Below are 27,966 nucleotides of genomic sequence, written 5' to 3' on the forward strand. Positions count from 1 at the left end.
AGCTGCCACAGGATGACAGCTGCATCAGGTCCATTTGAACTTGGAGTGTTTCCCCCAGTGTGGGAAACAGTCCCAGTTTGCACTAAAATCCCACCCCTCCGCACATAATCCCTTAATCAGGTCAGTTAATGACCTGAACAAGCAAAATAAATAGCGTCAAGTGGAACCCCGCTGGCTTTAATTGCCTGCGGGATTCCCACCAGCGGGGGCTGCGCGCGCACGCCGGCGCGTCAGCGGGGAGCCCGGAAGTGCGCGGGTTCGAGGCGGGCTCTGGTCCCGCTCCGGGATTTCCCGATTTTCGGGGCCCCCACCGCCAGGAACGCACCCGCTGGCGGGTGCTAAAATGCTGCCCAATATCCCCACTTTTTTAAGGGGCCAACAGTGCTCCTGACCACCCTCTTTTTCCTAATATAACTATAAAAGTTCTTCGTATTGTTTTTGATATCCCTTGCGAGTTTCTTTTCATAATCTCTTTTTGTAGCCCCTACTATCTGTTTTGTGACCCTTTGTTGATCTTTGTATCTTTCCCATTCGCCAGGATCTGTGCCATTTTTTGCCTTTTTGTATGCGATAAGAACATAAGAACATAAGAAATTGGAGCAGGAGTAGGCCAATCGGCCCCTCGAGCCTGCTCCGCCATTCAATAAGATCATGGCTGATCTGATCCCAACCACAAATCTAAAGAACACAAGAAGTAGGAGCAGGACCCGGCCACACAGCCCCTGGGCCCTCTGCGCCACCCACAGGGCATTGACCGATCCGAACTCAGCTTCATGTCCAATTTCCTGCCCGCTCCCCGTAACCCCTAATTCCCTTTACTTCTAGAAAACTGTCTATTTCTGTTTGAAATTTAGCTAATGATGTTGCTTCCACAGCTTCCTGGGGCAGCAAATTCCACAGACCTACCACCCTCTGAGTGAAGAAGTTTCTCCTCATCTCAGTTTTGAAAGAGCAGCCCCTTATTCTAAGATTATGCCCCCTAGTTCTAGTTTCACCCATCTTTGGGAACATCCTTACTGCATCCACCCGATCAAGCCCCTTCACAATCTTATATGTTTCAATAAGATCGCCTCTCATTCTTCTGAACTCCAATGAGTAGAGTCCCAATCTACTCAACCTCTCCTCATATGTCCGTCCCCTCATCCCCGGGATTAACCGAGTGAACCTTCTTTGTACTGCCTCGAGAGCAAGTATGTCTTTTCTTAAGTATGGAGACCAAAACTGTATGCAGTATTCCAGGTGCGGTCTCACCAATACCCTATATAACTGCAGCAATACCTCCCTGTTTTTATATTCTATCCCCCTAGCAATAAAAGCCAACATTCTGTTGGCTTTCTTGATCACCTGCTGCACCTGCATACCAACTTTTTGATTTTCTTGCACTAGGACCCCCAGATCCCTTTGTACTGCAGTACTTTCCAGTCTCTCGCCATTAAGAAAATAACTTGCTCTCTGATTTTTCCTGCCAAAGTGCATAACCTCACATTTTCCAATATTATATTGCATCTGCCAAATCTCCGCCCACTCACCCAGCCTGTCTATATCCCCTTGCAGGTTTTTTATGTCCTCCTCACTCTCTACTTTCCCTCCCATCTTTGTATCATCTGCAAATTTTGATATGTTGCACTCGGTCCCCTCCTCCAAATCGTTAATATAGATTGTAAAGAGTTGGGGACCCAGCACCGACCCCTGTGGAACACCACTGGTTACTGGTTGCCAGTCCGAAAATGAACCATTTATCCCAACTCTCTGCTTCCTGTTCGATAACCAATCCTCCACCCATGCCAGAATATTACCCCCAATCCCGTGATTTTTTATCTTAAGTAATAATCTTTTATGTGGCACCTTGTCGAATGCCTTCTGGAAGTCTAAATACACTATGTCCACTGGTTCCCCTTTATCCACCCTGTACGTTATATCCTCAAAGAACAAAATGCCCATTCCTTATGTCTTATACTGTCCCTTACCTCTTTCGTTGTCCATGGCTGTTTTTTTTGGCAAGTAGAGTTCTTGCCCCTCAGGGGTATAAACCGATTCTGTATCACGTTAAATGTCTCTTTAAACATTTCCCACTGATCATCAGTCGTTTTACCCATTAACAGATTTGCCCAGTTTACTGTGGACAGTCTCTGTCTCATCCCATTGAAGTCGGCCTTGCCCAAGTCTAGAATCTTAGCAGCTGATTCACTTTTTACCCTTTCAAACACGACATTGAACTCAATCATGTTATGATCACTATTGGATAGATGTTCACGCACAGTTAAGCCGTTAACTAAATCTGATTCATTACTCATTACTAAATCTAGTATGGCTTGCCCCCTTGTTGCCTCTGGGACATACTGCTGCAGAAAACTATCCCGGACACACTCAAGAAATTCACTACCTTTCTGACAGTTGCTAGTCTGCTTTTCCCAATCTATGTGAAGGTTAAAGTCTCCCATTAAGACCACAATGCCTTTGTTACACGCTTGTCTAATCTCTGCATTTATACAATCTAGCACTTCAGAGCTGCTGCCAGGGCTCCTATATACAACTCCCACTATAGTCTTAGATCCCTTCCTATTTCTCAATTCAACCCATAAGGTCTCTGTTGGCTGCTTACCTCTCGTTATATCCTCCTTTATCATTGAAGTGATTTCATCTCTGATCACTAAGACGACTCCTCCTCCTCTTCCATTTTCCCTATCTCTCCTGTAGACCTTATAACCTGGCATATTTAGTTCCCAATCCTGACCATCCTGCAGCCAAGTCTCAGTAATAGCTATCATGTCATACCCTCCAATTTGAATTTGAACCTGAAGTTCATTCAATTTATTCCTTATACTCCGTGCGTTTGTATATAGAACTCTTGGTTGGGCCACACACCCTAGCCTGACCTTCAGCTTTGATGCTGGGTTAATCGCCTTACGCCTTCTAGTTTTTATTTTATCTGTTGTGCCTAAAGTACACTTTCTTTCCACTGCTCTACGCTTTTCCCTTTCACTTGTTCCTGAACAACTGTTTGTACTATTTGTATTGTAGATTTCCCCAGGGTCTTCCCCTCTCTTGCTGCTCTCAACTTTATTCCCTTCTGACTCCCCGCTCAGGTTCCCATCCCCCTGCCACTCTAGTTTAAACCTTCCCCAACAGCACTAGCAAACACCCCCGTGAGGACATTGGTCCCTGTCCTGCTCGGGTGTAACCCGTCTCGCTTGTACAGGTCCCACCTTCCCCAGAACCGGTCCCAATGCCCCAGGAATCTAAATCCCTCCCTCCTACACCATCCCTGCAGCCACGCATTCATCCTGTCTATTCTCCTGTTCCTGTACTCACTAGCACGTGGCACCGGTAGTAATCCTGATATCACTACCTTTGAAGTCCTGCTTTTTAATTTATCTCCTAACTCCTTAAATTCACCTTGCAGGACCTCATCCCTTTTTTTACCTCTGTCGTTGGTACCAATATGGACCACGACTACTGGCTGTTCACCCTCCCCCTCCAGAATACCCTGCAGCCGCTCCATGACATCCTTGACCCTAGCACCAGGGGGCAACATACCATCCTGGAGTCACGTTTGCGGCCGCAGAAACGCCTATCTGTTCCCCTTACAATTGAATCCCCTATCACTATAGCCCTGCCACTCTTCTTCCTCCCCTCCTGTGCTGTGGAGAAATGTAAGGAATCTTATAACACCAGGTTATAGTCCAACAGTGTTATTTGAAAATCATAAGCTTTCGGAGGCTTCCTCCTGTGCAGCAGAGCCACCCGTGGTGCCCCGAACCTGGCTCTTGCTGCTTTCCCCTGATAAGCCATCTCCCCCAACAGTATCCAAAGCAGAATATCTGTTTGAGAGGGAGATGGCCCCAGGGGACTCCTGCTCTACCTGCCTACTCCTTTTACTCTGCCTGGCGGTCACCCATTTCCTTTCTGCCTGCGTAATCTTTACCTGCGGTGTGACCACCTCACTGAACATGCTATCCACGATATTCTCAGCATGGCGGATGCTCCACAGTGAATCCACCCACAGCTCCAGCTCCGAAAGACGGTTAGCCAGTAGCTGCAGCTGGACACACTTCCTGCACACATGGTCACCAGGGACACTGGTAGTTTCCATGACTTCCCACATAGTGCAGGAGAAGCATATCACGGGTGCGAGCTGTGCTGCCATGACTTGCCTTCGACTCTCAGACTCTCCTCCCGCTCTAGGTCTCTCCTTTTGTACTGTGCTCACCTCTCGGACGCTCCTGCCTCACCTGTGACGTCGCACAGTAGTTGTCTCTTGTTGCAGGTCTGCTGCTGCTTTTATTCCCCAATCTCAGTCTTCTACGCTCAGGTCCACTGCCGCTCTGGGGAAAAAGTTAGGAAAAGCAAGGCAAAGCAGCACCTCCTTCCCCCACTTCACCGAACTCCCACACTTACCAAACTCTCAGCAGTTCACACTGTGTTGTCCGCACACCGTGACTTTCACCCATGACTCAAACTTCTTGTAAAACGATTGGGTCATTCGCGAGCAGCAGTGACCTGAAAGGACATTAAAAGAAAATGGATAGTCATCTGAGTGAAACAAGTCTTTGGAGAATGTCTTTGCATTCCTTACTGGCTTCAAGTGTGAGAACGGGCCCTGCATTTAATTGAATTGGAGGCAATATATCCACATTGATTAGTAAAATAGGTCACAGCTGTATTTATTATCAGTGTGGTGTGGAGCACCTACACGCTTTATTAGGCCAAATGATTCATATTTTAATATCTGTTAATGCCTTAATGAACATTTAAACAAGGACACTTTCACCTTCTTTTGCTTAATGGTTTTTTTTTGTACTTCTGCTTCACTTTATTAGGGAATTCAATTTTTGCGCTTAAATAAATTCACTTCGCTTGTTAATTCCAATTTATACTCTTGTTATCTGACTGCCTTTCCTGGGAGAAATACTTTAAAAGCTAATGGCCATGGGCCCCTGGAGAAACTCATTAGCTTGTGATGATGGAGTCCCCCCCTTGAATCGATGGATGAGTCTCAGTTGTTGTGGGTGCGCTGATGGGAGAAGAGCCCGCTCCTGAACGGACATATACCGGCCGCACATATCACATTGAAAGCCAGACGAGGCGGGTAGATGGGCCGCTTTTTATGCCAGGTGCTTGACAACGAGATCTGGCAACCTCGCTATATAGACACACTAAAGGCCATCTTGAAAGCTTGCAACATTAACCCCGACACCTGTCCTTCTCGGTGGTGGAGGTTGTGGGTTTGGGAGGTGCTGCCGAGGAAGCCTTGTTGAATGACAGTGCACCTTTGGGAGGGTGGCTTCCCCCCGTCTCTTCATCTGAGCAACTGTAGGGTCCAAGTCATCAGAACGATCTTGAAAAAGAGGCAGAGGTTAAGCAGCAGAGGATGAGTGGCAGTGCATTGAAATCCAAGGGTGCCATGCCGTATGTGTGTCTATGCATGAGTGTGTAAGTGAAAGAGCAAAGCAAGGGGAAATGCCAGTTACAGTACTGAGTTCCGTTGGTCCACGTGGCTTGCGATTGTCACACGTGATCTACTAATTGATACATGCTACCGCAATGTCCCTTCTCTAGACTATATCAAGTCCCAGTGCTCAGCCCACAAAGGTCTAAAGAAAACAAGATTGTATTTATACAGTGTCTTATCATGTCATCAGGACATCCTAAAGTGCTTTACAACCAATGGATTACTCTTTTGTAGGCAACCACAGAATTAGTACAGAAACAGCAAATGATTGATTGACCAAGTCACTTTTTTTGGTCGTGTTAATTGAGGGATTTTTAAACTGTAGTCATTGCATCTCATTCTATTCTTACCTAGTTTCTTCTTCCATAGCCTCCAAAATTTAACGTGCCGCATTCATATATTATTTGTTTCTGTTAGATTCTGGGGCACTGTTCTTTGGACACTGACAGCCCTCCAGTCTCTCGCCCTCCTTCTTGTGTGAGCAGTGAGTATAGGCAGCCATTCATGACTGGGGGATATATCGGCCAAACCCAATTCTTCCCTCAGCTCCTGTCCACTCATGCAGTACCCAGCAAGGACCATTGAGTAGCAATCAGGACCAGGAACTCTGGCCATGGGACGCTGCAGGCAATATTTTTCACTCTCGCTCCCAACCCAGCTGGCTCAGTTCCAGACTGAGGAGTAGACCTTCCCACTGAAACACGACTGATCGACCTTCTACAACATACGAAATTGACGGGCAGGAAAAGACCAGCTGTTCCATCAAGCCTGCCCCACACCTCATGGTGGCTGGAGCATCATGGCTAGCCACTTCCTACCACCCCTCCGAAACCGTACTCCCACCCCCCCCCACATACATACACACACACACACACACACACACACACCATGTCGCCATGTAATGTCCTGGGAGAGGCAAAAAAAAATAGAGAAACAAACCCAGGGCCAATAAGGAAAAATACTCTGGAAAATTCCTCTCCAGCCTCCTCTGAAACCAGTCCAAGAGATCACGTGGACCAGGTGTTATCTTTACCTGAGTATTCGATAGAAAATCTATTTTAAGTCTAAATATATTTCTTGATTGCTAGTGATCAACTTCACTCAATTCAACTCTGCTGTCTCAGAATCAGACGCCAGATGACTTTGCACAGAAACAGGGAGTGAGTGAGTGATTATTTGACCAATGCTAACAGTGCTGATAGTGTACTTAATGTAGACCCAAACTACTTATTAAGGAAGTAATAGCTCATCTGAGCACCTCATGTGGATGCAGCCTCGTGAAGTATTCATGAGTGTAATCATTTTCTGCTTGGGTCCCTGCTGGTTAAAGCTGTGCTTAATTTAATTAGGAAATGCTGCAGCACACTGAGGCACTGAAGCCTTAGTATCTCGGTGACATTGCTGATTAGAACTACTGATAATCTCGGATTCTTTTGTTTTCTCCGTAAAGTGAATGATCTCATAGCCCTGCTTTAGACTGAGGCCATCTGTACTGGAACTGCACAACAGGCTGCTGATACAACTCGTCCAGCAGGCCGCAGGTCCTGATGCAAGGGGGCTGCGGGGGCCTGCGACAGCTTGCCTGGAGAAACGCAACCTCCTCCTGCACTGCTCCTCAGATAGGTCCAAGAAGGTGATTCTTGACCTGTAGACCCTGTGTACTGGGTATGGACTCCTGCTCCAGGTACCTGACGAAGGAGGAAGCCTCCGAAAGCTTGTGATTTTAAATAAAGCTGTTGGACTATAACCTGGTGTTGTAAGACTCCTTACATAAGAATATTGGAGATGGGGACAAAAAGGCCGTTCATCCAATCGGGTAACGAAGAGTCCTTTTGTTTCCTGATTGGCTGTGGGAAGACGGTGTGCCGCAAGGATGGACGTGTCGGGCGGCCAATGGTGGGAGGGTGGGGGCGGGTCATGTGATGAAACCTCCAGGAATACATTGAACCAGAGTTGGCAACCCCTACACCCCCACCCTACACCCCCACCTGTTGTCTTGTGAGAGACCCAGGTGCTGGTGGCTAAGGCTGCTGCTTCTCCTTCACCTCCAAGTCTTTCTCCAGCCACAACAAAAGAGCAAGAATGGCACCCCATAGTAAGTGGAGAAAGCTGACTAAAGCATCGTAACAACAACTTGCATTTATATAGCGCCTTTAATGTAGTATAAACGTCCCAAGGCACTTCACAGGAACGTAATCAAACAAAATTTGACACCAAGCCACATGAGGAAACATTAGGACAGGTCAAAGCTTGGGCATAAAGATAGGTTCTAAGGAGCGATTCAAAGGAGGTGAGAGAGGTAAAGAGGCAGAGTGGTTTAGGGAGGAAATTCCAGAGCTTAGGGCCTGGGCAGCTGAAGGCATGGCTGCCAATGGTGGACCGATTAAAATCGGGGATGAGCAAGAGGCCAGAATTGGAGGAGCGCAGAGATCTTGGAGGGTTGTAGGGCTGGAGGAGGTTACAGAGATAGGGAGGGGGCGAGGCCATGGAGGGATCTGAACACAAGGATGAAAATTTTAAAATCGAGCAACAAAAGTGTAGAAGCAGCGATCTGGAAGCTGGAAACTATCTTGGCACACCGGAGTGCAAAAGATCCAGTGAGCTGCAGCTGATAGGCCCTTTTTATACGGCTGCAAGAGGTCTCAGGCACCAATCCCGTTAGGTTTTTCCGGCAGGTCCGAGACTTGGGCAAAGAATCCGCGATTTAGAGTTAAAATCTTGTGGAGGGGTGCGAATGACATCATCGGAGGGCAACTTTGACCTTTTAATTAGGACCCTGCTTGTCTGAGGGGGGCGCCTGACATGGAGCCAGAAACTGGTGAGTTAAAATGGTAGTGGGTGCGGCGATGCTGCAGGAAGAGTGCATGGAGCCCTCCCAGACACGATTTTAACCTTCCCATCCGTTACCACTGATAGGGCTGGGTTAAAATCGGCCCTTGTGAGTCTATGATACCAACATGCTGCTGACACCAACGGAACTGTTTCTCAGCAAGAGCCTGTAGCGTCGGGAACAGAGGGGAACAGAGAAAGAAGAGGACTAGCATTGCACTGATGATAAAGATGCCTCTTGGCAGTTTGAATGCTGTAATGTTATTGCAGCACAGAGGGAGGTTTCTCCAGTCTGACGATGTATTCTTCAGCAAGAGAACGGTTTCGCATTTTTGCAGGCTTAAGAAAACACACTTTGTAAAATTGATGTGTAAGAAAACACAGTTTTGTTAGTATGTTCACTTATGAACAGATTGCGATTACAATTATTTTCCACTTCATTGTGTAGTGCCTGATTTTTTAGCTTGTACAATGCTGCATCATTATGTTAATAGTGGCAGATCTATGACCAGAGGTGTTGCATGCCAAATGATTTGGAAAGAAGGAAACAAAATTAGATGATTTCTCAGGTAAATTTATCTTCAGCTTCCTGTCAGAGAACATCTGCAATCACACCGAAGACATTAGGAGCACAGTCATAATGATGAATGCATTATGAATGTTTGCTCCAGTGCATATTCACTGAACCACTAAGGGTATAATTATACTGCCACTTTTCCGTCGCTGTGAAGCGAGAAATCATTTCACAGTAACGAAAAAAGTGACAATATAACTGGGGGGCGGGGTGGGGGAGGCGGAGGGGGTCAGGTCCTGGCCTAACTCTGGAGAGGGAGCACTGTGAGACCTCCTGGAGGTGACATAGTAGAAGTATTTGTAGATGGTCCTTTACTTCAGTAAATGTTAATGCTTCATATGAGTATGGGATTTGGAGACGTTCCCTTAGCAATTGGTATCTGATAATAAATCAATTAGCCTCCTGGCTCCAGGCAGACTGTTCAGGCCAGAGCACTGTAGGTGGAGTTGTGTTAGCAAGGGCTGAGCTGCTGTATTTAGTATTATTTTTAAAGCTTAATAAAGTCATTCTCTTTTTCATTCAATTTCATTAAAAGGATTTCCAAACCAGTCCAAAATAAAAGACTTTACTCACACGCTGGGGGTAGATCATGACTTTGTGTGATAATGATAGTCAGGGCTGATAGTCGGTCGGCAGCCCGTCTTACATCTCTCCCGATTTTTATTTCCATTGATGTCAAAATGGGAGAGATGTAAAACGGGCTGCTGATTGACCAAACCCACTGATACAGCATGTTAAAGTACCAACCAAAAAGCAAACAGTGAGTTATTGCTCACAGCTGTGCTGTGGTGCACCAGTATGGAGGAGAAGTCAAGAATTTTTCCATAGGGAAGGAAATCAAGGGAAATGGAGAACGGCCAGGTAAGTGGAGTTGAGGTTGAATATCAGCCATGATCTTATTGAATGGCGGAGCAGGCTCGAGGGGCCGTATGCCCTACTCCTGCTCCTATTTCTTATGTTCTTATATTATGAAATAGTGGCCTGAGGCACTCTGATACACTTCCCAGTCCCTGGCTTCAAACCAGCATTCATCGAGGCCTAGGAGTAGAAGGCCTGCACATGCTCTTGGCTACAGATGGTGCAAGATGGGATGAGACAAAGAAAGGGGAAGGGGAGGAGACAAAATGAATCGTAACACAAAACAAGAAACCTACCGCATATTTCCACCATTTTCTGTTTTTGATAAATAAAGTAATTGGGAAGTCTTATAATTAATTATGTTTGTGCTGATGGTCTTTCAGTAAGGATATAGTTTCTTTTCAATCCTTTTTACTATATAAGTCAACTGGTAACAGTACATGAAAATACTAGCACTTGTTGTTTTTCTAAACCCAGTAAAACATTTTTTTCGAAGTTGCCATGGGAATGGAAATGATTTATTTATTCGTTCATGGGATGTGGGCGTCGCTGGCGAGATCGGCATTTATTGCCCATCCCTAATTGCCCTCGAGAAGGTGGTGGTGAGCCGCCTTCTTGAACCGCTGCAGTCCGTGTGGTGAAGGTTCTCCCACAGTGCTGTTAGGAAGGGAGTTCCAGGATTTTGACCCAGCGACGATGAAGGAACGGCGATATATTTCCAAGTCGGGATGGTGTGTGACTTGGAGGGGAACGTGCAGGTGGTGTTGTTCCCATGTGCCTGCTGCTCTTGTCCTTCTAGGTGGTAGAGGTGCTGTCGAAGAAGCCTTGGCAAGTTGCTGCAGTGCATCCTGTGGATGGTACACACTGCAGCCACAGTGCACCGGTGGTGAAGGGAGAGAATGTTTAGGATGGTAGATGGGATGCCAATCTAATGGGCTGCTTTGTCCTGGATGGTGTTGAGCTCCTTGAGTGTTGTTGGAGCTGCACTCATCCAGGCAAGTGGAGAGTATTCCATCACACTCCTGACTTGTGTCTTGTAGATGGTGGAAAGGCTTTGGGGAGTTAGGAGGTGAGTCACTTGCCGCAGAATACCCAGCCTCTGATCTGTTCTCGTAGCCACAGTATTTATATGGCTGGTCCAGTTAAGTTTCTGGTCAATGGTGACCCCCAGGTTGTTGATGGTGGGGGATTCGGCGATGGTAATGCCGTTGAATGTCAAGGGGAGGCAGAACCATGGAGACAATATGCAGCTCATATCTACGAAAACACTCAACAATGAAGTGGTACCCCTAACTCAAATCACAGGATCACAGATTACATTTGGGTGAAGAAGACCCTTCTGCCCATTTTAATCTTTTCCTCCTAGAATACTAGCCTACCAAAGCAAATCACGTTTAACTAACTTGATTGAGTTTTTTGATAAGGTAACAGAGAGGGTTGATGAGGGCAATGGAGTTGATGTATAGATGGACTTTCAAAAGGCGTTTGATAAAGTGCCACAAAATAGGCTTGTCAGCAAAATTGAAGCCCATGGAATAAAAGGGGCAGTGGCAGCGTGGATACAAAATTGGCTAAATGACAGGAAGCAGAGAGTAGTGGTGAATGGTTGTTTTTCAGACTGGAGGAAGGTATACTGTGGTGTTCCCCAGGAGTCGGTACTAGGACCACTGCTTTTTATGATATATATTAATAACTTGGACTTGGGTGTGCATGGCACAATTTCAAAATTTGTAGATGACACAAAACTTGGAAGAGTAATAAACAGTGAGGATAGTTATAGACTTCAAGAGGACATAGACAGGCTGGTGGAATGGGCGGACATATGACAGATGAAATTTAACACAGAGAAGTACGAAGTGATACATTTTGACAGGAGAATGAGGAGAGGCAATATAGACTAAATGGTACAATTCTGAAGGGGGTGCAAGAACAGAGACACCTAGGGGAATATGTGCACAAATCTTTGAAGGTGGCAAGACAGGTTGAGAAAGCAGTTTAAAAAAGCATACGGGATCCTGGGCTTTATAAATAGAGGTATAGGGTACAAAAGCAAGGAATTCATGATGAACCTTTATAAAACACTGGTTTGGCCACAACTGGAGTATTGTGTCCAATTCTGGGCACCGCACTTTAGGAAGGATGTGAAGGCCTTAGAGAGAGTGCAAAAAAGATTTACTAGAATAGTTCCATGGATGAGGGACTTCAGTATTGTGGATAGACTGGAGAAGCTGAGGTTTTTCTCCTTAGAGCAGAGAAGGTTAAGAGGGGATTTGATAGAAGTGTTCAAAATCATGAAGGGTTTAGATAAAGTAAATAAAGAGAAACAGTTCCCATTGGCGGAAGGGTCGAGAAGCAGAGGACACAGATTTAAGGTGATTGGCAAAAGAACCAAAGGCGACATGAGGAAAAACTTTTTTACGCAGCAAGTAGTTATGATCTGGAATGTACTGCCTGAAAGGGTGGTGGAAGCAGATTCAATATTGTCTTTCACAAAGGAATTGGATAAATACTTGAAGGGAAATACTTTGCAGGGCTATGGGGAAAAAGTGGGTGAATGGGACGAACTGGGATTGCTCTTACAAAGAGCCAGCACTGGCTCGAGGGGCTGAATGGCCTCCTTCTGTGCTGTAACCATTCTATGATTCTATGATTCTATCTATCCATTCCTTGAATGGTTCCAATATCCTGGTCTCAACCAAACTTCCTGGTAACTGTTCAAGCAGTTGAGCAGCCTTTGTGTAAAGAAATATTTCTGGGTGTTCATTCTAACATTGCTTGCTCCCTCTTGTCCTGCTCTCCAGGCATGTCTGAAAGTACTGTTGGTTGTTTACTTTCTCTGTCCCATTAAATATCTTTTTTACACTATTGGATCCCTTCTGACATGTCTCTTATCAAGACTGAAGAGTCCTAGCTTATCAAGTGGTTCTTGATCGCCCTTCTCTCTGACACCGAGGATTAATCTAATTTTCCTCTGCACTGCCTTAAGGTCTGGTTAACCCCTCTTATGTCACAGAACTGAACACAGGACTCCAGGTGCAACCTGATGAGGGCACTAGACAGCTTCAGCATGAATTCTGGAGATTTAAACTCAACTGATTTGACAGTGTAACCCAGTATCCTACTCTGTTAATTTATTGTCACCTCATACTGTGATTATTTGTAATCAATGACTCATCTAATATCCCTTCGTCTCTTTCAATGCCCCCCCCCCCCCAACCTTGGCAAGCCGTATCCCACCCATGGAGTACACATACTTGCTATTTTTACGAGCACTGTGCAATATCTTCAGCCTCTTATGATTGTCAGTTTTGCCACTGACTAGTCCAGGCACAAACCCTATCATAGAATCATGGAAAGGTTACATGATGGAAGGAGGCCATTCGGCCCGTCGAGTCCCCTCTGACTCCATGCAAGAGCAATCCAGCCAGTCCCACTTCCCCGCCCTATCTCTGTAGCCCTGCAAATGTTTTCCTTTCAAGTACTTATCCAGTTCCCTTTTGAAGGCCATGATTGAATCTGCCTCTACCACCCCCTCGGGCAGCACATTCCAGATCCTAACCACTCGCTGTGTAAAAAAGCTTTTCCCTCATGTCACCTTTTGTTCTTTTGCCAATCACCTTAAATCTATGTCCTCTGGTTCCAGACCCTTCTGCCAATGGGAACAGTTTCTCTATATCTACTCTGTCTAGACCCTTCATGATTTTGAATCTCATCGCAATCTTCTCTGTTCCAAGGAGAACAACCCCAGCTTCTCCAGTCTATCCACATAACTAAAGTCCCTCATCCCTGGAATCATTCTAGTAAATCTCTTCTGCACCCTCTCTAAGGCCTTCACATCTTTCCTAAAGTGCGGTGCCCAGAACTGGACACAATACTCCAGTTGTGGCCGAACCAGTGTTTTTTAAAGGTTCATCATGACTTCCACACTTCTGCACTCTATGCTTCTGTTTATAAAGCCCAGGATCCCGTATGCTTTTTTAACCACTTTCCCACCTTCAACGATTTGTGCACATATACCCCCAGATCTCTCTGTTCCTGTACCCCTTTTAGAGTTGTGCCCTTTAGTTTATACTGCCTCTCCTCGTTCTTCCTACCGAAATGTATCATTATCGAGCTCCCTTTGTACGATCTTGGCTGCTCCGCTGTGTGCACAGTCTCCCTGGTTTGGTGTCATCTGGAAAGTGGCTGGAGGTCTGGGCCCTGAATTTCCACTGGGCTAGCACCAATCTCCCACTATGAGGGAGAAAGGAATAGAAGGATAGAACGGGGTTGGATGAAGAAGGGCAGGAGGAGGCTTGTATGGAGCTTAAACACCAGCATGGACCTGTTGGGCTGAATGGCCTGTTTCTGTGCTGTACATTCTATGTAACTTTGGTGGGATACTGGCGAATATCCCAGAGCGATGATGGCGTAAATGGCCATATCTTTGAAGTTTCTGCCAGTCTTCCACTGAGGTTACAGGAGGCCAGTGACAGCCCCACAGAAATTCAGTGCCCTGATTTTTATAGGTATATAGGAACAGGAGTAGGCTGTTCTGCCCCTTGAGCCAGTTCCGCCATTCAATTAAATCATGGCTGATCTGTATCTCAACTTCATCTAACCACCTTGGTTCCATAACCCTTAAAACTCTTACCTAACAAAAATCTATCGATCACAGATTTAACATTTTGAAATGGCCCCCAGCCTCAACAGCTTTTTGGGGGAGAGAGTTCCAGATTTCCGCTACCCTTTGTGTGACGAAGTGCTTCCTGACATCACCCCTGATCTAATTTTAAGATTAAGCCCCTCTTGTCTTGGACTTCCCACTATAGGAAATAGTTTCTCTCTATCTACCTTATACAAACATATGAACTAAGAGCAGGAGTAGACCATTCGGCCCCTCGAGCCTGCTCTGCCATTTGATAACATCATGGCTGATCTGATTGTGACCTCAACCCTACTTTCCCGTCTACCTACTCTAACCTTTGACTCCCTTGTTAATCAGGAATCTATCGAACTCAGCCTTAAAAATATTCAATGACCCTGCCTCCACCGCTCTCTGGGGAAGGGAGTTCCACAGACCCACGACCCTCTGAAAGAAAAAATTTCTCCTCATCTCCGTCTTAAATGGGAGACCCCTTATTTTTAAACTGTGGCTGCAACCTCCCTAAGAAGTAGCTAGGAGAACTCTGTGACTCCAACTGGAAAAGAACATATGAATTAAGAGCAGGAGTAGACCATGTTGGTGTAAAAGAAATGACAGCCATCCGTGGCTAAGTAAAGAAATTAAGGACAGTATCTGACTAAAAACAAGGACATATAAGGTAGCCAAACTTAGTGGGAGGATAGAAGATTGGGAAGTCTTCAAAAGACAGCAAAAAGTAACTAAAGGATTGATTAAGAAAGGGAAGATAGATTATGAAAATAAATTAGCAAAAAATATAAAAACAGATAGCAAGAGTTTCTACAGTTATATAAAAAGAAAAAGGGTGGCTAAGGCAAACGTAGGCCCCTTAGAGGATGAGACCGGGAAATTAATGGTGGGAAACATGGAGATGGCAAAAATGCTGAACAAATATTTTGTTTCAGTCTTTACGGTAGAGGACACTAAGACTATCCCAACACTGGACAAACAGGGGGCTCGAGGGGGGGAGGAGCTAAATACGATTAAAATCACTAAGGAATTGGTACTCAGTAAAATAATGGGACTCAAGGCGGATAAATCCCCTGGACCTGATGGCTTACATCTTAGCGTCTTGAGGGAAGTGGCAGTAGGGATTGTGGATGCTTTGGTAATAATTTTCCAAAATTCTCTGGACTCGGCAAAGGTCCCGGCAGATTGGAAAACTGCTAATGTAACAGCCTTATTTAAAAAGGATAGTAGGCAGAAGGCTGGAAATTATAGACCAGTTAGCCTAACATCTGTGGTGGGTAAAATTTTGGAATCTATTATCAAGGAGACAGTAGCGGAACATTTGGATAAACATAATTTAATAGGACAAAGTCAGCATGGCTTTACGAAGGGGAAGTCATGTCTGACAAATTTGCTTGAGTTCTTTGAGGACATAACGTGCAGGGTGGATAAAGGGGAACCAGTGGACGTAGTGTATTTAGACTTCCAGAAGGCATTCGACAAGGTGCCACATAAAAGATTATTGCTCAAGATAAAGAATCACTGGATTGGGGGTAATATTCTGGCATGGGTGGAGGATTGGTTATCTAACAGGAAGCAGAGAGTTGGGATAAACGGTTCATTCTCGGACTGGCAACCAGTAGCCAGTGGTGTTCCGCAGGGGTCGGTGCTGGGTCCCCAACTCTTTACAATCTATATTAACGCTTTGGAGGAGGGGACCAAGTGTAACGTATCAAAGTTTGCAGATGATACAAAGCTGGGAGGGAAAGTAGAGAGTGAGGAGGACATAAAAAACCTACAAGGGGATATAGACAGGCTGGGTGAGTGGGCGGAGATTTGGCAGATGCAATACAATATTGGAAAATGTGAGGTTATGCACTTTGTCAGGAAAAATCAGAGAGCAAGTTATTATCTTAAAGGCGAGAAACTGAAAAGTACTGCAGTACAAAGGGATCTGGGGGTCCTAGTGCAAGAAAATCAAAAGGTTAGTATGCAGGTGCAGCAGGTAATCAAGAAGGCCAATGGAATGTTGGCTTTTATTGCTCGGGGGATAGAATATAAAAACAGGGAGGTATTGCTGCAGTTATATAAGGTATTGGTGAGACCGCACCTGGAATACTGCATACAGTTTTGGTCTCCATACTTAAGAAAATACATATTTGCTCTCGAGGCAGTACAAAGAAGGTTCACTCGGTTAATCCTGGGGATGAGGGGGCGGACATATGAGGAGAGGTTGAGTAGATTGGGACTCTACTCATTGGAGTTCAGAAGAATGAGAGGCAATCTTATTGAAACATATAAGATTGTGAAGGGGCTTGATCGGGTGGATGCGGTAAGGATGTTCCCAAGGATGGGTGAAACTAGAACTAGGGGGCATAATCTTAGAATAAGGGGCTGCTCTTTCAAAACTGAGATGAAGAGAAACTTCTTCACTCAGAGGGTGGTAGGTCTGTGGAATTTGTTGCCCCAGGAAGCTGTGGAAGCTACATCGTTAAATAAATTTAAAACGGAAATTGACAGTTTCCTCGAAGTAAAGGGAATTAGGGGTTACGGGGAGCGGGCAGGAAATTGGACATGAATTTAGATTTGAGTTTAGGATCAGATCAGCCATGATCTTATTGAATGGCGGAGCAGGCTCGAGGGGCCGATTGGCCTACTCCTGCTCCTATTTCTTATGTTCTTATGTTCTTATGGAAGCAGAAGCAGAAAGTTCGACTACCGTTGAATTCGCTTGAATTATCAGTAGTCAGTGAAGCCACTGGGTCTCCATGTGGGAGCTCGATTATAGCAAGACAACTTGTTGAGGTGGGTGTGGGAGCAAAACTGCCATCGCCTGCTCATCTCACCTAAAGACAATGGGAGTCAAACTGGTCTATGCCAGTAGTGCGAAAAGGGCTTGTAGCTGACTTCAATGGAAACGTAATTCGGGCATGGTATAAAGTGGGCAGCCAGTTCGCTACGAGCCCGTTTCATGCTACTGGCTGAGACCAATGCCTTTTAGTGTCGCGCAGGTGGTAGATATGAGGAGCCTGGGCCCACTGTCCTGTGTCCTCAGTTGGAAAAGAGAGTAAGCAATTTGCAGAGAAAATTGCCCCCCCTCTTAAAGGGGGAGGTGGAGGGGTGGGTACAGTGCGTGGGAGGCCCGAGGTGGGCGATGCACCCGGCAGTTATGTAGGAAACGAGGCCCAGGCTGATTTTAACTTAAGAGCCACATTTAAATAATTGAGGTCATTGTACCTCTCAAAGCCGGTGGGAACGATGTCAAGGCCAACGGGCGAGAGTGGGAATTGAGGCAGGAGCCTGCCACTGCCGGGGTCATAAGGGAACGGGTCCCGGCATAAGGTAAATGGTTGGGGGAGGGGGGTGGTGGCAGAGATCCTAAACAGATGCCAGTTTGGGGAGGGAGAGTAGGGGTTGGGGGTAAGAGAGGCTCAAGGATTTCTTCCTGCTCCTCTGAAGAATAAAACATCGTATGTCTTGGCCTCTTCCAGCCAGTTGGCGATTCCCAGCGGGTTTGACACTGGACAGGCCACCCCTTGAGCCGTCGTGAAAATCATCAGGATCATGACATTTAAATTTAAATTGGGCCCTGGCCTGTCTGCAGCAGGGGCCTCGGCCGACTTCAAAGCCGGTGGAGATAAGATGTCGCCGGGCGGGAACGGAGCGGCCGGTAAGTGGACTCGACCTAATCTTAATCTCCCCCCCACACACCATTCTTGCTGGGTGAGGGGGGAGTTAAAATCGACCCCAATAAGTCTAAATCCGGCCTGGCTACAAGAGCAGATCAGAGGCTGGGTATTCTGCGGCGAGTGACTCACCTCCTGATTCCCCAAATCCTTTCCACCATCTACAAGGCACAAGTCAGGAGAGTGATGGAATACTCTCCACTTGCCTGGATGAGTGCAGCTCCAACAACACTCAAGAAGCTCGACACCATCCAGGACAAAGCAGCCCATTAGATTGGCACTCCCTCCACCACCCTAAACATTCACTCCCTTCACCACCGTCATACAGTGGCTGCAGTGTGCACCATCCACAGGATGCACTGCAGCAACTCGCCAAGGCTTCTTCAACAGCACCTCCCAAACCCGCGACCTCTACCACCTAGAAGGACAAGGGCAGCAGGCACAAGGGAACAACAACACCTGCACGTTCCCCTCCAAGTCACACACCATCCCGACTTGGAAATATATCGCCGTTCCTTCATCGTCGCTGGATCAAAATCCTGGAACTCCCTTCCTAACAGCACTGTGGGAGAACCGTCACCACACGGACTGCAGCGGTTCAAGGCAGTGGCTCACCATCACCTTCTCAAGGGCAATTAGGGATGGGCAATAAATGCTGGCCTCGCCAGCGATGCCCACATCCCATGAACAAATTAAAAAAACAACAACATTTTGTTTTTGTGTTGATGTGTTGCTCATACCTGAAAACAAACAAAATATCCACGGCCAGTCAGGGAAATCCTACTTCTATTCCACTTACAGAAAAGAGCTGGATAACTTGTGCAATATAAAGTCATTTAACCTGTGAAGTAGAGTTGGGAGGGATCCCACTGTGTATTCATGTCTGCCCTCTAGCAACCTGTCTCCTTCCTAGACATCAGATTGTGCAAAGCGCACAACTTCAAACTTGCACGGAAACCCGGGAAGTTACTTAGTTACAGCTGAAAATTTAAAGATGTTCCAGCCTATTTTTTTGGGTCAGTTAGCTGTAAAGTTGCCATCTTTGCCCAAGAGCAATACTGGACGAGGGATGGAGGGTAGGGTAGATGCAGGAGGAATCAGGCTTAAGATCTGAAGTTTGCCTTACCTACAATAACCTTAGTAACTCATGGTACGTATCAGCCATGATCTAACTGAATGGTAGAGCAGGCTCGTGGTGCTGAATGGCTTACCCCTGTTCCTGTGTTCCTATGTTCCAATGTAACTAATGCATTGGTGTCATTAGGTACAGAAGCAATCAGGAAACATGGATTCATGGCCTTAAAATGACACAGCCTCTTGTCAGCAGTGGAATAATACACTGCATGTTATATGGTAGAACTCTCCCATCACCATAAAACAACTTATCATATGACTAAGGATGAAGATGGCAGAGACCCAGGAGTCTTATTAGACTCAATGCTAAATATGGCCAACTAACACTCATCAAAGCTTAAAAAATGTTGAACTACACAGTCAGAGCAATGGAATACAAGTTAGTGGAGGTTGTGAGTAAACTTACAGTGCTCTGGTCAGACTGTACCTTGAGGATTGTGTTGAGTCCTGGTCACCAAGACTGTGATCTTTAGTATCAGTGTTCTGAGTTATGAGGGAAGACTAGAGAGACTTGGGCTTTTCAGTTTAGAAAGGAGGTATCTGAGAGGTGATCTTATGGAGATATATAAGGTGGTTAAGGGATTGGAAAAGGAAAACCAGGAACATTAAATTAAATCCGGGGCGTAAAACAAAAGGACACGGGTTCATACTTGTAAAAGGTAAATTTAGGTTGTTCATCCTCACATGAAGATAGAGTAATGCAGGCAGAAATCCTAAAATCCTTTAAAAATCAATTGGATGCTACAATGAGGGGACTTGAGGATCTTTCTGGATGGATGGATTCAGATGGGCTGAATAGCCCTCCTGATCTGTGATCTTGTGGCTTACTGTGAGCAATGCCACGGGAGATCTACATATAAACCAAAAAAAAAAAATAGGATGCCGTAGAAAATCTGGTAGGCTCATACAAACTTCTGCATAATGGTAAATACAAAGATGTCAACAGCCAAGGAGAAAATAGCCGAGGCACAATGCCAGGGAAAGAAGCATTATTTCAGGCCTCATTTCCAATTTGGATCTCACTGAGAAAATACAGCCTTTTAAAGTCGGCACACAATGCGTTTCTAGATTCTGGCTGGCGCGATGTCCTGCAAACATCTTATGAACACTAATTGGTTATTACATTCTTTTTGTCATTTGGGAGATAAGGCTGCCTCCGGAGTAAATTGCCTCCTTCCCAAAATGCACAGTGATTATCACAAATCAGCCTAGTGCTTTTACAGCTGTTCACTTCTAACACTCAGCTCCAGTCGATGCCAAACGGGCCTCAGCCTTATCAGCTTTCCAAAAGATTTGCCCAACAGTCAATTATTGTTGAAATACCCTAAAATCCTGATCACTTTATTTTTAAAATCGGGAAGGGAGTTGGCGGCTGGCTTTAGCAGAAATATTGGCCCAGAATTTGCTGTAGCCGGTCAATGAATGGCGCCCGCTGTTAGTTAGACTTGCCTTTGCCTGTTTAACCTCCATGATATTTTGCTTCCGCAAGTTGCTGGAAGTGGGAGGTGGAAACGGCGCGACGCCCCCTGCAGGGCATCTGGGTTCCGTGTGAACAGGGCCAGCAACTGTGTATCTCCTTAACCAATCAGATTGAAGGATTGTGAAATGAACAGCGCAGGGTCTGAACCAAGAACTGTATGTAAGAATGGGTGAATTCGATGTCAAAGCAGATACAGAAAGCGAAATAAAAAGAGGGAAAGAAAGACTGGATTAAGAGAGAGAGAAAAAAGAGACAGGCAGAAAAAGTAAAAACAAAATGTTAATTTAATTTTGTTTTTAAATCTGCAACAACAATTTAAGCTGAACAATGAGACTCCACACTTGTAATAGTTAATTTTCAGTGCCAGAGAGGTTGTTAGGCAGTAATTAACACTTATCATGCCATTAAAAAGGGTACTTAGACTGAAATGGACAAGCCCTAACTTTCTGTGATGAGTTTAGTTCGGATAAGAACATAAGAAATAGGAGCAGGAGTAGGCCATACGGCCCCTCGAGCCTGCTCCGCCATTCAATAAGATCATGGCTGATCTTTGACCTCTACTCCACTTTCCCGCCCGATCCCCATTGATTCCCTTAGAGTCCAAAATTCTATCCATCTCAGCCTTGAATATAATCAATCACTCAGCATCCACAGCCCTTTGGGGTAGAGAATTCCAAAGATTCACAACCCTCTGAGTGAAGAAATTCCTCCTCATCTCAGTCCTAAATGTCCGGCCCCTTATCCTGCGACCATGCCCCCTAGTTCTAGACTCTCCAGCCAGGGGAACAATCAGGAAATCTACCGCGCGAGTATAGGAACTTCACGCCGTTCAATGCATTTCAATGATGAGTCAGACGGCAAAATGCCATTTTCCTGAAGCTAACAGCGGAGCACCACATCTCGGACAGCAACTTCCGGATTTCGCGTGTTTAACTACAAATCTGCCCTCGCCTGAAGTTGCTGTGCAATTTGCACATAAATAATAGTGAATGCCACTAAGCTCACCGTTACTTTGATGGCAAATTCTGGGCTATTGAGAAAAGGCTGTCATTGTAAACTAAGGAAATTACAGACAAAAAAAGTAAACTTTTAAAACAAAAGCTCAACAATTTCTCTCTTTGCCGTCTACACTAAAAGTATTGACTCCTTATTGGGCCACTGATTACTCAAACAGCTATTATTTATGTCTGAGCATTGATATACACTTTGGCAGGCTATTAGCCAGTTGGGACCTCTCTGTTAAACTTTGGCAGGCTATTCAGGATCTAGGGAATCACCATTAAGCTTGATGCCACGCTCACTTGATGTCTAGCCATGCATATCTCTAGCAGAGCTCACTGGATCTCAAACTGATACACTGGCTGATTTTCCTCTCCCATGGGTGCTGAGGCCAAATAATACACCTCTTACTGCCGCTCCAGCTGATATTGGCTATCCTAGCACAGACTATAACCAGGACTGAGGCCTACCTGGTTTGTATGGCTGAACTACTCACTTGATATTGAACCAATACAGAGGTGGCTAAGTGTCACTTAAGGGAGCATAATTTATGAATAAAGTCCTTGAAAGATGCAGATTGCCTATCAGTTAGATACTTCAGACTGCTCTAATGCACATGTGGATTACTGCTTTAAGAGCTGATTACTTGCTATAGTCATTTGGTTCAGATAAGACTTAAAGAAAGAACTTGCAGTTATATAGGACATTTCACGACCTCAGGACGTCCCAAAGGACATTACAGCCAATGAAGTACTTTTGAAGTCTTGTCACTATTGTAATATTGGCAAATACTGCAGCAAATTTGTGCACAACAAAAACCCACAAACAGCAATGTGATAATGACCAGATAATCTGTTTTAGTGATGTTGGATAAGAAATAAACGTTGGTCAGAGCACTGAGGAAAATTTCCCTTCTATTCTTCGAAATAGTGCCATGGGATCTTTTACGTCCAACTGAGAGGGCCGATGGGGCACCTCGGTTTAACGTCTCATCGATGGGGAAACACGAGGGAACTTACTTCTAAGTTCTAGGCAGCGTACAGCATAGATTCACCAGGGTGATGCCAGGGATGGGAATCTATAGTTATGAGGAGAGACTTGAGATGCTGGGAGCATTTCCATTGGAACAAAGAAGGTGAAGAGATTTAATAGAGATTTTCTAAAATTATGAAGTGTTTTCTGGACACTCCAGGTGAATAATTCGGTCATCCCTGATGCCAGAACCTATGGGAATAAATCTCGATTTTGTTTCCCAGTGCTAGATTCATTGCTCCCGAGGAAGATCTCTCGAACACCTTGGGCAGGATTTTGACTCAGAGCCGGGAAGGAGGCGGGGCGGGGGGGAGGAGTTGAAACCTGGAAGTACGGGTTTCCCGGATGTCCTTACGATTTTGATGTAAGGATGACTTTTATTTTTGTCGGTTTGCCGTCCGATAGGCTGGCCTGATTGACAGGCTGGTCTCGGTTGGGCGGGGGCAGAGCAAGGAAGAGGACGTGAAAAGGTTAGTCTTCAGGTAAGTCTTAGTTTGTTTGAATGGGGGTGGGGGGAGCATTGGGGCATGCGGGGGGCATTGATGGGCATGGGGGCATTGGTGGGCATGCGGGCAATGGGAGGCATGGGGCATTGGTGGGAATGGGAGCACCGGGGAGACCAGGGGGGCATCGGGCCACGGATGGGCACAGGGGCATGGGAGGGCATGGGGACACCTGGGGGGGGCATGGGGGTCATGGGGGGGGGTGGGAGTCAGTCATTGTGGGGGGATGTCAGTCAGCAGAGGTCAGTCACCGGGAGTGTCAGTCACTGAGGTGTGGGGGGGGATCAGGGGTCATGGAGTGGGGTGGCGAGCGGGAGTCAGTCACTGGGAGGTCAGGCACTGAGGGGGGGGGGGGTGTGGTCGGGATCGGGGGGCGCAATCGTTGCCGGGGTGGGGGGGTGTCGTGATCATTGGGGTGTCCGTGATCATTGGGGGGTGGTCCGTGATAGTTGGGGGGGGTGGTTCTGCGATCGTTGGAGGGGGTTCACTGCAGGTAGGCTTGTTGGGCCTAGGGGAAGCACTCCTGCACTTCTGGGCCAAAAGCTGTGCCAAAAAGGCACTTACCTGCAGTTTCGGGCATTCTCACCTCCTCTCATGCAACGTAAAGGAGAAGGCCCGGGAATCACAGCCCCCAGAGGCTAAAATTGCAAAACCTTTCAAAATGGAGGCCCGCAGCCTCCTTGAAAGGTTTTAGTGACCATCCCATCTCCTGGGAGTGGGTTGGTCACCCGCCCCTCGTCCCGCCCCAGTGAAAACCGGAAATGGACGGGTTGGGGGCGGGTCCCAAATTGTTGCAATTTTCAATTCCCCCTGCCCCCCCGCTCCCAACCTACCTGTTCTTCACAGTTAAAATCCTGCCCCTTGGATTTCCTAGTATTAACATTTATTTGGATCCATTTTCAACAAAGGCACCGTAAATGGTTCATAAATGGAATTGATTCACTTCATTCAATACGAAAGCAGCATTATCAGCATAGTAAACATAAGAACATAAGAAATAGGAGCAGGAGTAGGCCAATCGGCCCCTCGAGCCTGCTCCGCCATTCAATAAGATCATGGCTGATCTGATCCTAACCTCAAATCTAAATTCATGTCCAATTTCCTGCCCGCTCCCCGTAACCCCTAATTCCCTTTACTTCTAGTGAGTATGATAAATACAGTAAATACTGTTAGAGATTAAGATTGAGAAACAGTTAAGAAATCCATTTTACGCGAAAGGATCATCTCTTATGTTGCTTTTATTTTCGTGCTATAGTTAAAATCTTAGAATTAAAAACACCTACAAATGTAGCTGACATTCTCCAGATGCTTCCTGTCAACAAATCTGTAAGGCTGTACTTGTCATCATATAAAATAGCCTTGGATAGTTCTAATCTTCTCATGGATACATCTATATGCTTATTCTTTTCTGATGTGGAAATGCCGGTGATGGACTGGGGTTGACAATTGTAAACAATTTTACAACACCAAGTTATAGTCCAGCAATTTTATTTTAAAATGCACAAGCTTTCGGAGGCTTCCTCCTTCGTCAGGTGAATGTGGAAATGAAATGTGGAAATTTCCACATTCACCTGAGGAAGGAGGAAGCCTCCGAAAGCTTGTGGATTTTAAAATAAAATTGTTGGACTATAACTTGGTGTTGTAAAATTGTTTACAATTATTCTTTTCTGAACAAGCAAATAGGTAAGGTTGTTTATGTCATGTCCTGGGACTCGTGCTATGGAATCTTTCTGTGTCTTTGGTATGTTGAGCTAATGTAAAACCAAGAGTGAAGGTTGTGCAGGAGGTTATCATAGTATCATAGTAGGTACAGCACAGGAGGAGGCCATTTGGCCCACCATGCCTGTGCTGGCTCTTTGAAAGAGCTATCCATTTAGTCCCATTCCCCATCTCTTTCCCCATAGCCCTACAATTTTTTTCCCTTCAAGTATTTATGTAATGGCCTTTTACCTGAGCTTAAGGAAGAGAAAAAGACTTGCATTTACATAGAACTCGTCACGACCTCAGGATGTCCCAAAGTGCTTTACAGCCAATGTTCTGTAGTGTGGTCACTACGAACATACGAACTAAGAGCAGGAGTAGGCCATTCGGCCCCTCGAGCCTGCACTGCCATTTGATAAGATCATGGTTGACCTGATTGTGACCTCAACCCTACTTTCCCGTCTACCTACTATAACTTTTGACTCCCTTGTTAATCAGCAATCTATCTAACTCAGCCTTAAAAATATTCAATGACCCTGCCTCCACCGCTCTCTGAGAGAAAAAAATTCTCCTCATCTCCGTCTTAAATGGGAGACCCCTTATTTTTAAACTGTGGCCCCTAGTTCTAATCTTTCCCACAAGGAGAAATATCCTCTCAGCATCTACCCCTTCTCGTCCCCTCAGGATCTTATATGTTTCAATAAGATCACCTCTCATTCTTCTAAACTCTACTGTATACAGGCCCAACTTGTCCAACCTTTCCTCATAAGATAACCCCCTCATCCCAGGAATCAGTCGAGTGAACCTTCTCTGAATCGCTTCCAAAGCAATTATGTCCTTTCTTAAATAAGGAGACCAAAACTGTTGTAATGTGGGAAACGCAGCAGTCAATTTGCATACAGCAAGGTCCTACAAACAGCAGTGTGCTAATGACCAGATAATCTAATTTTAGTGATGTTGGTTGAGGGATAAATATTGGCCAGGGCATTGTAGTAATCAATTAAATAAATAAAATAGTTATGACAGGGCAGGAGATGTGTTGCAGCTGCAATATGAGGGAGCTACTGGACAGTCTTGTCCAGGGCGACTACATCTGCATTAAGTGTCCGCAGCTCGAGGAACTTCAGCTCCGAGTTGAGGAGCTGGAGTCTGAGCTGCAGACATTGCGAGGCATCAGGGAGGGAGAAAGTTACCTGGACACTTTGATCCAGGAGGCAGTCACGCCCCTTAGACTAAATACTGTGGAATTGGCACATGGTCAGGGACAGGAGGGTGTGACTGCGAGTGAGGCAGGTACGGGGATCCAGGAGGTAGCATTGCAGGAGCCTCAGCCTCTGCACTTGTCCAATAGATATGAGGTTCTTGCAGCCCTTGTGGACGAGTGCAGGAACTGCAGGGAGGATGAGCAAACTGGCCACAGCACCGTGGTTCAGGAAGCCGTTCAAGTGGGGGGAGTAAAAAGGAATGTGGTTGCAGTAGGCAACAGTATAGTTAGAGGGATAGATACTGTTCTCTGCAGCCAAGAGCGAGAATCCCGAAGGCTGTGTTGCCTACCCAGTGCCAGGGTTAAGGACATCTCCTCAGGGCTGGAGGGGTACTTGGAGTCGGAGGGGGAGGATCCAGTTGTCGTGGTCCACGTAGGTACCAACGACATAGGTAGGACTAAGAAAGAGGTTCTGCTGAGGGAGTTTGAGCAGCTAGGGACTAAATTAAAAAGCAGAACCACAAAGGTGATAATCTCCGGATTATTACCTGAGCCACGAACAAATTGACACAGGGTAAATCAGATCAGAGAGAGGAATGCGTGGCTCAAAGATTGGTGTGGGAGAAGTGGGTTTCGATTCATGGGGCACTGGCACCAGTACTGGGGAAAGAGGGAGCTGTTCCGTTGGGACGGGCTTCACCTGAACCATGCTGGGACCAGTGTTCTGGCAAACCAAATAACTAGGGCGGTAGAGAAGGCTTTAAACTAAATAGAGGGGGGGGAAGGGCTCAGGTGGGGCGAAGTTTCGGTTGATAAAGAGAAAAGACAAGGAAGTAGTACAGGAAAGTGATGGGGGTAATGATAAACAGAGTGTTTCAGGAAGGGACAGAGCGTACAAACATAAGAGTGCACTAGCAAATGTATCCGGGGTAGGAAAGAATGGTAAAAAGACAAAATTAAAGGTTCTTTATCTGAATGTGCACAGCATTCATAAGATAAATGAATTGACGGCACAACTAGAAACAAATGGGTATGATCTCGTGGCCAAGACAGAGACGTGGTTGCAAAGTGACCAAGGTTGGGAGCTAAATATTCAGGGTTAATTAACATTTCGTAAGGATAGGAAAAAAGGTAAAGGTGGTGGGGTAGCTCTGTTAATAAAGGATGAAATTGGAAACATAGTGAGAAATGATCTTGGCTCAGAAGATCAAGATGTCGAATCAATTTGGGTGGAGGCAAGCAACGGAGCACAGAGTGAACAGCTGAGAGTTTGGTGAAGTGGGGGAGGGAGGTGCTGCTTTGCCTTGCTTTTCCAAACTTTTTCCCCAGAGCGACGGCGGACCTGAGCAGCAGAAGACTGAGAGCGGGGATAAAAGCAGCAGCAGACCTGCAACAAGAGAAAACTACTGTGCGACGTCACAGGTGAGGCAGGAGAGTCTGAGAACGGGAGGACAGTCCGAGAGGTGAGCACAGTGTAAATCTAAGGCAAGTCATGGCAGCACAGCTCACACCCGTGATATGTTCCTCCTGTACTATGTGATGATGTGGAGATGCTGGTGATGGACTGGGGTGGACAAATGTAAGGAATCTAACAACACCAGGTTATAGTCCAACAGTTTTATTTGAAAATCACAAGCTTTCGGAGACTTTCTCCTTCGTCTGGTGAGTGTGGGATTCCATGGAAGGTTGACTATATATGCGGTACCTTCCATGGAATTCCACACTCACCTGACGAAGGAGAAAGCCTCTGAAAGCTTGTGATTTTCAAATAAAACTTTTGGACTATAACCTGGTGTTGTAAGATTCCTTCCATCTGTACTATGTGGGAAGTCATGGACACTACCAGTGTCCCTGGCAACCATGTGTGCAGGAAGTGTGTCCAGCTGCAGCTACTGGCTAACC

At 45.9% G+C, this 27,966-nt stretch overlaps 1 long non-coding RNA gene across 2 annotated transcripts in view; it reads right to left on the minus strand.

Annotated features, from left to right (window-relative positions):
* Positions 1–27,966, minus strand: part of LOC137323547 (uncharacterized) — a 169,638-nt gene that overhangs the window by 132,967 nt on the left and 8,705 nt on the right. For both annotated transcript variants that reach the window (XR_010963400.1, XR_010963385.1), the window contains exon 2: positions 4,399–4,500. This is a non-coding gene — a long non-coding RNA (uncharacterized lncRNA). The remainder of the gene's footprint in view (positions 1–4,398; positions 4,501–27,966) is intronic.

This window comes from Heptranchias perlo, chromosome 1, assembly GCF_035084215.1.
Source record: "Heptranchias perlo isolate sHepPer1 chromosome 1, sHepPer1.hap1, whole genome shotgun sequence".
NCBI classification, from domain to species: Eukaryota; Metazoa; Chordata; class Chondrichthyes; order Hexanchiformes; family Hexanchidae; genus Heptranchias; species Heptranchias perlo.